At 41.4% G+C, this 13,758-nt stretch overlaps 1 protein-coding gene across 1 annotated transcript in view; it reads left to right on the plus strand.

Moving 5' to 3' along the window:
* Positions 1-9,610: 9,610 nt before the first annotated feature.
* Positions 9,611-13,758, plus strand: part of LOC115055555 (zinc finger matrin-type protein 4) — a 45,600-nt gene continuing 41,452 nt past the window's right edge. Inside the window, exon 1 of the mRNA XM_029521454.1 lies at positions 9,611-9,866. The gene's annotated coding sequence lies outside the window, so the exon portion shown is untranslated. The remainder of the gene's footprint in view (positions 9,867-13,758) is intronic.

Genomic DNA, 13,758 nt, shown 5'->3' on the forward strand with positions numbered 1-13,758 from the left:
TCCCAGTTCTCATGCCAACCGACTTTAAACTTGCATGAATATCATATAATTTTAAAATGTCAGCTTCATCTTTGCAAAGCAATGATGAGAAAGAAAACCTTAATGAGATTTATAACTTTTGAAACTCGGGTGAGCTGTTTTTAGTTTATTCTCCATGTAGGACACATATGAATGAGAACAGACAACAGGCTAGGAATGAAGTTAACTAAATCCTTGGTTACCAAGTTTTAAGTAGCTTAAAAAAAATCCATAAAACACACCTCAATGCACTTTACAGACACATAACGCATAGTTGGAGCACCCATAGGACCAATTCACTCGCATGGCAGAACTACCCATTGCATCATCAAAAAGAAATGTCGGCCGGGTCTATCTAAATCATATATACATATGTATGATGCGTGACCCTGCCCAGTCCTCTCTTTCGGCCTAAGGGGCCCCCTCTCCAGGCACTAGCCAAGTCTAGTTGGCCCTCCATTACCTACCTAATCATCCGGGTCTAAAGACCACATCTGGAGCTCACCAAGACCTCCAAGCCTGAGGCAAGCCAGAGTGCAGCCCATCATGGCAAACACATGCTGCCTTTGAACAGTTAAAGCACCTGGGCTTTAGATGCTGAAACCCAAAGTCTGCAGGCGCGGGACCCAGTACAAAGTGATGTTACAATCTGCATCCTAACTGGTCAGACTGGGAACAATTAATGGTCCATATGCAGCTTAAAAATTTATAAAATACAAAATAAATGTCAACCTTCTCTGGCCCTGCTTTTTAATTTAGAAAGTGTTACAGTTTTATAGACAGGAAAATGGCAAAGATGTCTTCACTAAGCATTTGGGGGAAAAACAAAGTTCTGCGTGTGTGGTCGTACATAACTGTGTGAGAGCTGTAATTGCATATTTTTACAGATACGCGCACAGTATGCAAGTATTGGCTTGTGTATTTGTGTGTGTGTGTTGGGAGGTACTTGGCTGTAAGTGTTTATACTTATTCTTTATCACAAAGTCTAAATGAACCTTAGCTACATGAGTATGGCTTGTGTCAGTCTCAGCACCCCATAAATCTCTATCTCCACCCTGTCCCTGACTGATGACACATACATCTGTCCCGCTAAACATCTTGTTCCAAAATGTTCCTTGTTCCAAATGCCACGTCAGAAAAGGACACATTTTCATTAGTAGCCCTGAACACACACACTGCGCTTTGTTCATATTTACACAGCATACCCACACAGAGGCGCACACAGGACCATGAATCTGTGACACAAACACACACACAGCGCAACAAAACATTATAGGTACATACAATGATAATGCAAAATCCCTTTTTTACTGAAGTGGCTGCACAGTAGTGACAAATTTAAAAGAAACTTTGGACTGGACAGGCAAATGAGGCTTTCTGCTATCTTACATAAAGCGTACTGAGAAAAAGCCTGGAGAAACATCAGCCATATGGAGATGTGGTCAGCTGTCTGCTGCCTGCAGGTCTGATTACGCAAACAGCTTATTATCAGCAACTGTGATGGATGTGTGTGTGGCAGCAGGACAGCCCCAGGAGACCTTAGACGCATCACTCAAGGATTATAGTCATACAAATATTAATTACAGAGCTCTGTCAGATGTTTCACACTATACTTATTGAATTCGGGCCACACACACGCACACACACAGGAAAAAAAAAAAAAAAAACACATCAGACAGAACCACGTTGGCACAGCTGTCAATCTTTTCTTGGCAAAGCACACAAGAAGTGGAAGAGAAAAATGTGGGGACTGTGGGATATTGGATTAGCAGTAAAACAGTCTTCGCACTTACACAAATGGACATACCATACAAAGTACACATACAGAGAGGTTAGTGTCACCTCGCAGGTAATTCTGTTTGATGGGTTTAGCAAACCACCAATATCATTTCTCCTATACATTCTGTTTAAATGCTTGCAGGATAATATTAAATTTTCTGTTTGGTCACGCCTAATTGAACATTTGGCTAAGAGCGGAACGAGGTACGACGTATTTACCACGGCTCCCCGAGGTGAACAGCAGGCTGAGGCAGTCCTCAGAGGCGATACTGTCACATTCATGAACTTTTGAGAAGTGATGGAAAGATTGAGTGTTTCCATTTTAAAACCTTCAAAATATGAGAGTATGTGCAATACACTGGTTTTAACACGGCAGCTCTCCTTGCACCTGCAATTTAATGTTCATTTCACCAGCTGGCCTGTTTGTCTAACATTTCCACATATCCCATTCGCTCTAGGGTCAATTCAAGTTCAAAAGCCATGTAAGCAATTGTTTAACCATGTTCTTTTTCTTATTTCCCCTAAAAACTTTACCTAGTCCTCACCATAGGGGAAAAGGGTGTGTATCAAATGTTGTTACTTTTGGGCTGTGAACAGGACTTAACTTATATTTAGCTGTACAGCCAAATAGTTTGCCTGACATGCAAAGAAATTGGCTGTTAAGTAGAAAAACCAGTAAAATTCTTTGCATTGTCTGGTAATACTCAGTGTTCACTTCGACTTATTTGTATCCAATAGGGCCAGCAGACTGTTTTGTCAAAGAGTAGGAAAAAAAATAAAGTGAAAGGGTGCCTCAGTCTTTCCTGCAAGTGATCTGAGCACCTGATCCAACTGTGCATGGCTGTAAGAAGTACAACCCTTATTCACCAAAATCGATGTTGGTCATTGTCCCAAAAACATAACCATGTTCACATTTAATTCCTAATCATCATTAAACGCATCACGGTCTTGATATGACAGGGTTGAACCCTTGAACCTTTTCAGAACACATCACATCCTTTAAATGTCTCTGGTCAACACATGCAAAACATCTTTTTTTGAATAAAGACACATTTTTGTCTTTTGTCTGAAATAATGAATCCAATGTACACCACCTGTGAACGGAAGTGTCATGTGGATACATTTTAATACTTTAAACTGTGATGGGAAATTGTATTTTGTAACAAAGACAGAAGAAGGAAGTGGATCATTACTCTGTAAAGTTAATAGTAGAATCGTTTTTGTATGAGGCTGCTGTCAGCAGCTGTATTAGTTTGCTGCTGTCAGTGGTTGTAGTCTGCGTGCTTCGAATGTGTGTGTAAACAGATGGGTGGCTTTGTGATGTGAATTTCTTACTTCCCCCCCCCCCCCCCCCCCCCCCCCCCACTGTTTTCCTCTAAATTTGACTGCACAATTTTCCTCCCTACCACACACACACACACACACACACACACACACACACACACACACACACACACACACACACACACACACACCCCCCAGGTAGACCCCAAAAATATCATCTGATGGATTTAGGCACTGCTGGAGAGGAAATTTTAAGCACAGGTCAAAAACCTCAAAGATACAGACATATTCTCATGTGGACACCTATATAGCTACACACACATGCAGAGATGGTTGTGACTACACAGGACAGTGGAGCACCGTGCAGTCCCTATAAATATTTTTGTTCAGCTCCAACCACAAGACCATGAGTTCAGTCTCGTTGGCTGGAAAGCCAAGAGCCTTTTGTTTAGACAAACGGGAATAATGGCTTGTTGGAGAGGGTTACCCTGCTTTACTTTCATGCTGGCGGTTGTTACGGATTTCTGGGGATTTAGAATAAAGCCACTTGAGGATCATGTCATTGTTCGGAGCAGCATGGATACACAGGCAAATGGAAATTCACAGAGCTTAAGTAGAGCTTGCAGGTCAACATATTTGGAAATGATGATGAGACATTAATGTATAAAGTCAAAGTTAACTATAGGTATGTGCCTATATATTGTACCATGCAATTTTACATGAAGCTCATGCATGTGTGTGTATGCATGCACATGTCCTCTTTTATAATCTGATGGGGAAATGCAAGGCCTTCGTTGAGTATTCCATCTTAAAAACACTAAAGAGATCGAGATAAAATGTTCAGGTACAAAAATAAAAATTTCTGGGATGTGATGAGGTAGAAACTAGGATTTAAGGGATTGGGATGACCTGCAACTCTCCATAAAAGCCAGAGAGGAGCTCTGCATGAGCCACATACATTGTGTGACTCATGTTTGCATTATTGTGGCAAGAAAGCAAAAAGCTGACCCACTGTAAAAGCATGCTCAGCTACAGTACCAGCACAGAGAAGGACACAGACCACACTACACGCATCATATAAACACATGTATGCTCTGTAATATGATTACATTTTTCAGCAAGCACATACGCAAATACAAACAGAGGCACGGGTGTGGGAAAATGAACAGCAATCCAATACGAGTGTTTAAATTCCAGGGAGACATCTGTAATGAGGACTGAGTCATTTGGATTTAATTATGGGCAACCAACTGGAAAAGATGGAGTAAATCAACTCAAAGTGATTTCAGTAAGGAAAATGCAATTCCAGCGCAAACTCAATTCACCATAAATTTAATTAATGTTGGTTTAAAGGGAAGCACTTAATTGATTGTGTGTCATAAAAACGCAGCTCTTTCTCATGCTCCCTCATTAGTCGTTGGTCCTTCATGAGTGAAACAGCAGTGCTCTACCACCATCCTGTGTTTAATTGTGCTTCCTACAACAGGCATCAGTGGGAACAGGCTCGTTTGCAGTTTATGAACTTGTGTTTCTGCATCAGTCAAGCCCAAAGCCGTATCTAAACTGGAAGTCATACTACAACACAGCGATTCCTAACCCTGAAGTCTACCTGGTTCAAATGAGACTAAACAGAGTTCTGAGACTCATAAAAAGCAGAAATAACAACCGAAATATATTAGCTTCTCTTGTCTGCGTTTTTTCTCCTTCTGTGTTAGTGAGTGATTTAACTGAAATAAGTGGATCAAGAACAAGTACAGAAATAAATAACTTATAAGCTTTGAAGGGGTCAGTAGTGAATGACCATTGGTCTGAAGAACGCTGATGGAAAGTGCACTGTGATCATTTCTCCTCTAGATGGCTATAGTTACCAGCAGTACAGCAGAAACATGGGGATAGAGCAGGACAGATTAAAAATGCCTTGATGTCAACAAGCAAAAGGAAAAATTATAGTTCATGTTGCTGAGACATCCTAAATGTTGCCATGAAATGTGCAGTTAGAGTCTTTGTATTAAATAAATAACTTTGGTTCACAACTCTTCAAACTTGCTTGTCACCCTACAAGTGTGTAACAGAATCCCATGCATATTGCAAGTGTGTGCGGAGGTGCATAAAAATACAGCTCCGGACATCTGAGGATCATGTTTGTGCAGATCAGTCTCACACGTCACCATTAATCTTTTTCACAGCGCATCAGTTCGAAGCCACACAAAGTCACTTTCATCTCTGGTCCCTTGATTTTTCCTAATGAGAAAAGGGGAACATTAAAAGCTAATGATTTGGGCAGTGAATGAGCTTAATACCAGCAGAAAAGACAAGGCTTTGAGGAGTAAATGAACCTTAAGGAGAGCTTTCCATATATCAACACATTCCATAACTTTGCTTATTTAAGGAGTGGAGACAATACATTTATTACCATCTCTGCAATAATTATGAGACCATAGCTTTATGGTTAAATTGCTTAAATGAAGAGAGAATAGTGAAGGAAGACAACGTTCATCAAAAGCATGACTTGGTTGTTGGAGTTGACGCTGTAAATATCAACTGTTCTTCTGTCCTCCCTCTTCCTTCATCATCTGCTGCTCAAGGTGATGACAGGAATACATTACTTTTGATTTAGCTTCCTAGCACTCTCAGTGTCAACTGGAATCTATATACCAGCAAATGTAATTGATCTGAGCTGTAAGTGTAAGAGCTGCTGATGCTCCTGAAATTGAATCTCTCTGGATTATTGTTCACCTGTTACCAATAAACACTTTATTGGAGGGAACATGGACCCATATTTGTCTGCATCATTGTGGTCCCCTGTTCGAGCAAACTCGTTACATAAACGTACACACCACACATTGCGGCACATACCTTGATGTGGCCCAGTAATCTCTGACCGGGTACATCTGCGTCGCTGACCCGTGGTGGACAAAGTAGAGGCCTATCAGTTTTGTAAATATTTCTGTGACCATGCGTCTTGGAGCTGTCCTTGCTTGTTTTTTCTTTCTTTTTCTTTTTTTTTGTTCCTCAAACTATAATGGGCTACCCAGGCTTGCCACCAACTGGCAGTGCCAGCAGGCTGCCCCCGGACCTTGGAGCTGAATCAAGCAGACCGGCCAGTGTCCTAGCAGCCAAAACCCAACAGATGCACCGCACTGAAGCCGACATCACAAAATCAGGGGGCTAACGTTTGAAATATTCTCCCTCACACATAAACACACACATATTCACTTCTAAATATAAACTCAGCCTCAGCTAGGGAGTTAGCAGATGAGTGGAAATAAAATCTGGTGTATCAATTTAATCTCTGCTGATTTCTCTTTGCTCTTTTTGAAAGGCCTTAGTTTTCCACCAAGCGTCATTTGTAATGGACCAGATGAAGGTCGAATCAGTGCTGAACAAGTTTACAGTAATATTATCATTATCAACGGTCATATATTAATACTGTGTTTGCCTGAAGCCAATATGAGAAGTACAGTGTACTTTTTGTTAATAATTCAGTGCGTTGAAGAATTTCCTCATGTCGACACATTTAAATCTGGCCATCACCAGGAGAGACTACAGCATTTTATTGAAACCAAAGTAAAAAGTTGTTATTTTAAGTCAGTAAGCAGATTCATCAGATCCTATGGGTTAATTTGTCATAGTAAATAATTGGTTTCCAAAAACATTAGCTGTTAAATAAGGGAAGGAAAAAATTTTATTTGCTGTTGATCATGCCACACTCAATATCTCAAGGTTAGACGATATCAGTTGACATTGCATGTTGCATGTTCTACCCGTGTCTGCGTGGGTTTCCTCCCACTGTCCAAAGACATGCATGTATAGGTTAACTGGCGATTCTAAATTGACCATAGGTGTGAATGCGAGTGTGAGTGGTTGTTTGTCTCTGTATGTCCTTGGGTGTTGGCCCTGCGATGGACTGGCGGCCCGTCCAGGGTGTACCCCGCCTCTCGCCCGCTGTGAGCTGGGATTGTGCGACCCGGATCCGCGACCCAGATGTGGATGAAGCGGATGAAGATGAGAGAGAGAGAGTTGACATTACACATCTGTCACTGTCAAAATAAGATCTGAATCTAAAATATTTGTGTGCGTATCTGTGCCTTGTCCTCTCTCGTAGAGAAAAAAAAAAAAAAAAAAAAAAAAAAAACACCCCACAGTTCATCAATGCAATGCAGTGAGGGAGCCCCTAGACAACAGTGTGCTGTTTACACCCTCAGAGATGTTCTCTGAATACAAACAGATGTTAGACACATTTTGGGGCTTTTGTTTCTTTTCATTTGAACCTCTTTCCCGGCGCTGCTTTGTGTCTGCTCTGTATCCTTGTCATGCGGCTTTCTAATAGTGGATTAGCCTGGGCTTGTAAATGCTGTAAAGCTCTGAGAATGAACATCGATCTCTCAGTTTAAGGAGAAATAATGCGTGATAGATCTGCCCACCTTTCTCTCTTCCTCCATTTTGCTCTCCATCTCTTACTAACAAACTAACCTACTGATCATTAACAAAGCACTTGGCAATCACAGGAACTGCAAATTATTATCATTTAGCTATGTATGCTGGCATCAGCAATGAATATGATGTGTTTGACTGGGAAAATTAACCAAGGGCCATTGTGAATGTTGTCTTAGGAGGAACAACTTTACCATCAAGGCAAAGAAAAAAAAAAAAAAAAAAAAAAAAAAGAAAGTCACATTACACACATTCACACAGGCACATCCTGCCCTCTTTCTGCAGACCAATGCTGGCACTATGCGTCCTCAGGCCTGCCTTGGCTGGTGGTTTGATAAATTGGCCCTTTCATCTCGTCGATGTGCATTGTGTCAGTGGGTTCGTGTATATTTGGATCTGCAGAGTTCATGCTTGTGTGTGTATGTGTGTCTGCCTGAGTATATTGTCTGAGCTGTGAAGTGTTTGGCTTCCTCACTGAAGGCTGCTGTCACAGCCTCTGAAAGAGCGTAATAGGCGTCCATTCTCCCGGAATGAATACACATCCATACACTAGTGAGAAAATGTGGCATTTCAAAAAGACTTGAGATAATCGAACAGAAAAAATTATATAAAAAAAAAAAAAAGAGGGGCATGGCAATGTCATCCTTTTCAGCTAAGCTCTAAATTTTGCGCATATGATTGCTTTGGGAAGGGGTTTTCCATCCGTGGTAAATTAATGCCACTTTTGATTGATCAAGGGTAGTTATTGTTGGCTGTACACAGCTGCCTGGCACCAAATGTGGGGTTTGTGTGAGTTGGACTTTGATTCATGGCTGTGTAAACGCAAGTGTCTGCTTATTCTAATTTGCTATAAGTACTTCCTCCTGAAATATGGGTTCATTCACAGCAATTTGGTTGTGCTGAGATAATGATTTGTAGAATCACCACCACAGTGTGTTTGCGTTCACTGGGATGTGTGGAGAGGTAAAACCTACAGTGATACAGTGCAATCATCTTTATATTAAAGCTCATCTGATAACAACTGAGTATTTTTCTCTCAGGTGCTCAGACTCTCATCGGAGCACATCAAGGGAAGCCGAAGGAAAAGTGAACTACAGTGAAGATGCGTTTTGGCTGGCTACAATAATAGCACCGCAACTATTCATTATTTTTACTATAGTGACGAGTCAATAAGGACATAAAAAAAAAAAAATAATAATAATAATAATAATAAATGTCCATCACTTCTTCCATGAGAGGGATATGCCTTCAAACTGATGGTTTTGTCTGACTGCCTCAGATAAGAAATACAGTTCATGCATTAAAGGCAATTTTACTTGATACAAAGTTTCCTGATATAGGTTTTATTTCGAAATGGTCCAGTTGTTTTAGCACTTGCAGATCAATTGTGCTGCTGATCCAAAGGTTAAAAGAAAATACCAGAGGAGGTGCACTCAATTTAAACCCCTGTGGGAATAAAACATAAATCCCTGGCGACCTGCCCAGGACACTGTCCTGTCTCTGTTCAAAGGTATGCTGGGAGAATCCTGCAGAAACCGATTGTACCTCCATTTCTGCTTTGCTTTTCAGCTTTGCTTTGAGGAAACTGGAAACCATAAATCAGATCTTGGTTAATGCTGAAACCTCATGGTAAAACACCAGAGCGTGTTAAGGCGACTGTGGGACCAACCTGAGCAACAACGTTTCACTGGGAGGACTGGCCTGGGATTTTTTTTTTTTTTTTTTTTTGGGTGCTGTTTGTCTCCCTGATCTTTTTTTTTTTTATGTAAGAGGAGATTCATGTGGGTGCTCTGTGCAGAAACCTACTCACTCGACCAACGCTCCCACTCGCTCTCTCTGCAAACCGAGCAGTCAGTGCGCACAGCTGAGAGCTCTGTCTGTCTGTCTGTCTGTCTGTCTGTCCTCCATTCATCACGGTGAAGGCTGCTCACACTCTTCCTCTCCTCCTCCCCCCCCCCACCTCCCTGGGATGGCTGACTTTGTTTATTGTTCTCCCCCATTGGTGCCTTTCGGTCGGAGTAGTAGTGGATGGTATCAACAGAGCTGAGCTGCGTCTCTTCTCACCTCCGGAGCAGAGAGGAGCCGCCAGAGGACACGCACGTCACGACAGAGAGCAGCAGAGGGAGAGGAGGGAGTTTATTAATATTTCCTCTAAATCACAAGAACAATAACAAAGCAGAAAATAAAAAATTGAATCTGTAAACAACAGCGTGGACACGGACGCTCCGCCTGACGAGAGTCCCCGTTAAGTTTGGAGGGATTTTACGGCTCAGGAGCTCTGGAGGATCCAGGACGGGCGGCTGGCGGATGGTTGACGGTTTCGTGGAGAGGTGTCACTGCCTCTGTTCAAGGTGAGTGATGAGGTGATGGATGGGAGACACTGACCGGTCTTCACCTCTTTATTTGATCATCGCACCGCCGATACGTTTGACGTCTGTTTTGACACTTTCAGATTACTCGACATTTCTGTGGAAATCCCAGTGGGAGAGCGGAGTTTGTAGCAACATCTGCAAACTGGGTATTGTCTTCATTTCATCGAAGTCTGAGCAATGAACCTGATTTGCATTCCCTAACGTGGAACGCCTTTGATGCTTAGATTATACATTATAGATTAGCCTCATCTTTTCTTATTAATATCAGCAATATTGAATATTGGTCCTCGACCTTGAGGCGTTCTTATGTGGTTTTGTTCACTGGCTCGTTTCATCTGGAGATTATTTTTATTATCAGTTAATGGTTCTTTTATTTTGGGGGACGAACAATGTTTTGGGAACAGTGATAAACATCCCAAGGCCAAGATGAGCTCCTAAAATGTTGGTTTATGAGCAAACAACAGTCCAAAAGAAGTGTAGCTCATCCTAGCAATTTAATGGTTGAAGCTGGAGTTTCTGTTTGATTTTTTTCCTGTGCAACAACTATTTCATTAATAGTAGGATACAGATTTTTTCAGCTTCTGTGTGGTTATTCAGTGTTCATGTTGCTCACGTGGTCATCGCCTTGTCATACTCAGCTCGTATAGTTTCACATCAGGTTTTAGTGCCTTCGGTGTCCTGCATTAACTCAGATCTACTTTATGGTTCCCAGCTTCCCAAAGGTCTCTGAAAACGTATAAATGATGGCAAACTGCTATAGTTGGAATTGTAGTGGCTTTACTCATGATCTGGAAACTTTTCACACCATTCACCATCCCAGCTCTGCCTCACCTTCAGTAATGGCTCTCAGTTAAGCATGAAGATGATGCATATATCAGATTTATTGTGGATTAGTTCTGTTACATGCTGCACGGCATTTAAATGGCTTCTCACTGGGAGACCTCTCACTGCAAATATTTGTCACGGTGGAAAGAATGTCCAGTCAGACTCATACTGGGTGTCTGTGGAAGTATGATACTAGCTTATGGCCTTTTCACAGCACTCATCTGCCTTCCTCTCTCTCTCTCTCTCTCTCTCTCTCTCTCACACACACACACACACACGCACACGCACACACACACACACACACACACACACACACACAGCACAGACTATGAAATATCCTTCATTGAGAGGCACCTGTAATGACGTGTCAGAAAGAAAAACAATTCTGTTAATTTACGTTGTCACATGTCACCGTCACTTAAGTCCTCAGAAAAGGACACTGAACCACAAGCTGCAGTCATTCCAGTCTGACTTTTTTTAAAATCCACTGGGCTGCACTGTGTCTATTTTTCCACCTGCAGTCCAGCTGCCTGGGCTGAGGTTTCATACTCTGTTTACATACAGTTATTGATCAGAAGTCAGTGCAAGAGATCTTCCGTCTCGAAATGTGATCGATTCTGCCCGTACATACTTCTACTGTACTTCAGGTCCCTGCAGCAGACAGAGTGACAAGATGTCAGCGAGCTAGGACAGAATAGACTAAAAATGCACCTTCTGCAACATATCAGAAGTGCAAAGTAACAATTATTGTCATTACTGTGAAACATCACAATTCATAGTTTGCAGAAATTAGTTAAAAAAAACCAACAGTTTATACCCAGAGCTGAACAACTGCTTAGACCATAGACAACAGCAACTATTCAGAGAATTGACGGACCATAAGTCATTTGGACAAAATACCAAATTTATTCTCGTTTATGCTTCCAGCTTACTTGTTTGGATTTGTGTATTTTTGTGCACAACAAAATATCTGAAAACGGAAATGACTCTATAAAAAAAATGTTTCTCACTGATTGGATGCCCTCCTTTCTGCCAATATTTGTGTATAGACTATCAATGTCGATGGTGAAGAGGATCGAATCTGCCGGAGTTTTTGACCTTATCAAGTCATATGTATCTTTTACTCTGTTGTATAGTAGACGGTGAGTTCAGATAAAAGTCCAGGAACTGTGCTGTTCTGTACGTTTCACTGCTGCAATCAGAGACGATAGGTGGACCAGGGGGGATCTCCAAAGGCTCATCCCACTTACCTGGGTCCTTGTGTATCTTTGGCAACTTGTATCGTCTTCGTCTGGGCTCTGAACTTCCTCACACTTTCAGAGAAAATAAGGGGAAAAAAAAAAAGGAATGAGTCTGGAAATGATTCATGATTTTCTGACAATGCGTAGAACATTTGTTACACTAGGGAAACAATCAGTAGATGGACTGACAATGATAATAGTTTACTTATTTTAAAAAAGTCTTTAGTGCTCTGTAATAAGACAACAAAGAACACAGAGGCTGGAACAAGCAAACTTCATTGAAAAAATTACTTCAACAATAGATTATAATTATAATAAGTGTTGCCACAACCATTTCTGTAGTCCAACTGATTGCTAAAACAGACTCGTGTGTTATATTACAATTTATGATCATGACTGTGTCTGCTTCATTGTGCTATCCCCTTTAGGTTTAGTAGAATATGTGTTAGACAGCTAAAGGTGAAGTTGTGTAATTGTTATAGCTTGCATTCAGGCCAGCTGCCATAAACTACACTCAATGTGACTTTAGAGCTAATGCTTTAAGTGTAGCTTTTATGGGGTGTAAAAATTAAGAAGAAAAAAGTAAGTAAATGAGCGTTTTCATAATGTGGAACACATGCAGTGTATCCCATGCTGGCTTTAAACCATGGAGAAGAACAGTAGCCTCCTTTTTTCTCCCCCTCTCTGTCTCATGAGGTGCTCAACAGCATCTGGGGAGGAATCTGATTAACCGACTGGCATAATTTACACAATCCTAAAGGAATAAACAGAGAAGCAATGCTGTTCTTGAAAAGTGCCTGCTTTCCTGCTATACATACAATTAAAGCATACGTATAGTCATGTACGCAAACAGAGACAAAAATACTTAGACACACAGATGCACTGTGAGCAATAATTTAGTCAGTTATGCTCTTGAGCAGTGGCTGCTTCCTCCTCATGCTCTTCAACAGGACAGGGACTGATGGAACAAGTGCGAATATATGTGTGCGCGCACGCATATTTGTGTCTCTACTGGCATGCGTTGTTCTAATTTCTTTACGTCTGATAGGACACTATGTGTAGGTGTGTGTCTTTGTGTGTGTGTGTGTGTGTGTGTGTTTTTCTCAAGGAGTGCTCCATAGCAACAGGCAGCACATCTTCTTCAAATATCTTTTTCTCTCTCACTGTATGCGGCGACCCTTCTGCTGACTGTGTGCATGTGAGTCTTTGCACGAGTGCATCGGCTTCCCTGGGTGTGAGTGTGTTTGTGTGGGCCATTTGACCTTTCTTAGTGTACATTCATTAACAGCTGCATAATAACTAATATGGAAATGCCTGCTGTGCCTGTGTACATGATCAAGATATTGACTGCTTGTCTCATAGCAGCATCACTGCAGTGCCAACAATCTCCAAATAGCTTTTCGTGCATCTTTCTCTCTTCAGCAAAGCAGATATCATGACAATTGTTCTGCAGTAATAATAATTGGGTATGCCGTGAACAAGTGGTAGTTTTTGCATTTTAGCCTACTTCCTGTATCTCTCAGAGGGAAAAAGAGAGTCATCTTTAAAATATGTCTTGACACAGCTGTTGTGTTATGTTAATATCAGTGTTAGACTAATAACTGGTTATGTATTTCATATCTGGGCATAGACGACAAAGCTCTTTAGAAATCAATTTTCTTTTGCTCCATCACCATGTTTGGAAACTGGCTTGTTGCCAGTTAGGGAGGGAATAAGAGAATGAGAGAGGGGCATGGTGGGTGCTACGGGTGCATTAGTGAACAAGAAAAGGAAAATGTGCTTATCAGATGTAGAATACGTTTTTT

Source organism: Echeneis naucrates, chromosome 15 (genome assembly GCF_900963305.1).
Source record: "Echeneis naucrates chromosome 15, fEcheNa1.1, whole genome shotgun sequence".
Classification (NCBI taxonomy): Eukaryota; Metazoa; Chordata; class Actinopteri; order Carangiformes; family Echeneidae; genus Echeneis; species Echeneis naucrates.